This window comes from Littorina saxatilis, unplaced genomic scaffold (genome assembly GCF_037325665.1).
Source record: "Littorina saxatilis isolate snail1 unplaced genomic scaffold, US_GU_Lsax_2.0 scaffold_2037, whole genome shotgun sequence".
Classification (NCBI taxonomy): Eukaryota; Metazoa; Mollusca; class Gastropoda; order Littorinimorpha; family Littorinidae; genus Littorina; species Littorina saxatilis.
The window spans coordinates 10,001-12,363 of record NW_027128593.1 but is presented as its reverse complement, the minus strand read 5'-3'; the positions used below and the strand labels follow the sequence as shown (position 1 = coordinate 12,363).

Genomic DNA, 2,363 nt, shown 5'->3' with positions numbered 1-2,363 from the left:
GTGAAACTCGGGGAATATTGAGCTCTCACCATGTCTTCCAAAACCCATAAAAGCGGATTGTTCGCCACAAAGAAATCAGACGACAATTCAGCGACGAAAGATGGCCCGATTGAGCAGAGAAGACCGCCAAATTGCATTGGGTCGTTTACAAGCAGGCCAAAGTCAAAGTGCAATCGCCAGGCACTTCCACGTGTCCCAGAGCACCATCAGTAGACTGTGGGTCAGGTTTCAAGCCACTGGCTCCGTTGCTGACTTGCCACGAACGGGAAGACCAAGGGCGACAACTGCTGCTCACGGCCGCTTCATACGGCTCCGCCACCTCCGGAATCGTTTCCTGTCGGCCTCATCTTCTGTCCAGGCTCTCCCCGGGCCACACCGATTATCGGACCAGACCGTGCGGAACCGCCTGCATGAAGCTGGTTTGAGAGCTCGCAGACCTCACAGAGGAGCTGTCCTCACCCGCCGCCATCGCCAGAACCGAGTGCAGTGGGGCAACCAGCACCTTCGCTGGACCGTCCGGAATCACTGGAGACACGTGTGGTTCAGCGACGAGTCCTACTTCCTGCTCCAGCGACATGATGGTCGGAGGAGGGTCTACCGGAGAGTAAACGAACGTTACGCGCCCAACTGTGTGGATGAGGCACCCGTTCATGGTGGTGGAGGCGTCATGGTGTGAGGGGCGATCAATACCGCTGGAAGGAGCACCCTGGTGCACGTCCAAGGGCGCATAACTGCCCAGCGATACGTGGAGGAAATTCTGCGCCCACACGCCCTTCCTCTTCTGGCTGACCAGGATGCCATATTCCAGCAGGACAACGCTCGCCCGCACACAGCACGACTCACCACCCAGTTCCTTACCGACCACCATGTCCAGGTGCTTCCCTGGCCATCCATGTCGCCAGACATGAACCCGATAGAACACCTCTGGGATGAATTGGACAGACGTGTGCGCAGGCGAGAAGAAGCGCCGGGAAATCACCGCGATCTATTGCAGGCACTTCAGGAGGAGTGGGACACCATCCCACAGCAAGATATCCGGCATCTGATCCAGTCCATGCCCAGAAGGTGCCGGGCAGTTGTTGCTGCTCAAGGCAGTCACACCCCCTACTGACTTGACAGCCTCGGCACCCAATCGTATTGATTGACTGATTGATTTGAAGATGCAAATGAACTGTGTGTGCATTCAACTGTGTCCATACCAACTTTCAAACAAATAATCTAAATATTGGATTTTCTGTTAATTTTTTCGAAAAATAAAACAAATTTGGCAAGTAGCAACTATGCGTTTCTTTTTTTGAACAGTATATCTCACCGTAAATGTATGTTATTGTTTAGACATACAAAGTAAAACCGTAATTCTAAAGACTTTTGTTTAAACACTGTGTATATAATAACACTGTGTTTCTTAAGACTTTCTTATTAACACTGTGTACGAGCATACGATTATGCATAAACATTAACATGAATGATTCGACGACCACTTCTGATTATAATTATTCATATGGCTTATATATGTTAATTTTCTGAAATAAATGTATGAACAGCAATCCCGTACACAATAAAACCAATTAAAATAAGATAAAACAGAAATGATCAGCAGACATGTTAGAATATTTGCTTTCTTTATATATCTATTCCACACACTATCCTTTCTTTGTATATATTTACAATAATCATAATAAAAATGGCAGTGCTATAATACAACAAGAACGGCAGTCATGCATTACACTTTGATATAGTTTCCCGCGATATTTAGATTACCATGTCTTCAAGTAAAGTTTCATATAAATACACTTTCTACATCCGCCATTAACAATGCTATCAAGTCAATACATGCATTTGTATCAGACCACCAAAATGTTTGTCCATCGGTAGCCAAATACAACTTTACATACTAAATTCATACTAAAGTTGACCGTAGTAAGCAATTAGGAACACTGTGTATAGTTTATGTTTTACCCTGGCAGTCAACAGGTGGCTGGTAGAACTTACATTTGTACCAACATACCATATAAACAACAGATCTGTTATTCGAATTTGGCACATGCGTATATAGCTTTGCATTTATCAGTTTTGTCAATAAGTATAAGAAAGCAAATACAAATACATTCAGCTTACTTCTTTGTTGGCAGTACTACAACTTACATGTATATGATAAACTTCAACTGATGTACTCACAGACATCGTAAGGCAAACATTCGTACAATTAGGTGTTGTTGATGTGTAAGTCATTGGCAATAGTTCAACTAAATCAACAAAACAAAATCAAAGAGGATGAACGTCCTGTGTTGATGTAAATGCTTGTTATTATCTCAGTTGCCAGAAGATTGGTTCCGGATAAATCTCGCTTACTCCATGGCACA

The 2,363-nt window shown here is 44.4% G+C and overlaps 1 protein-coding gene across 1 annotated transcript in view; it reads right to left on the bottom strand.

Annotated features, from left to right (window-relative positions):
• Positions 1 to 1,305: 1,305 nt before the first annotated feature.
• LOC138956956 (uncharacterized) overlaps positions 1,306 to 2,363 on the bottom strand; it is a 5,834-nt gene continuing 4,776 nt past the window's right edge. The window contains exon 5 of the mRNA XM_070328148.1: positions 1,306 to 2,363. This exon is cut by the window's right edge and continues 905 nt beyond it. The gene's annotated coding sequence lies outside the window, so the exon portion shown is untranslated.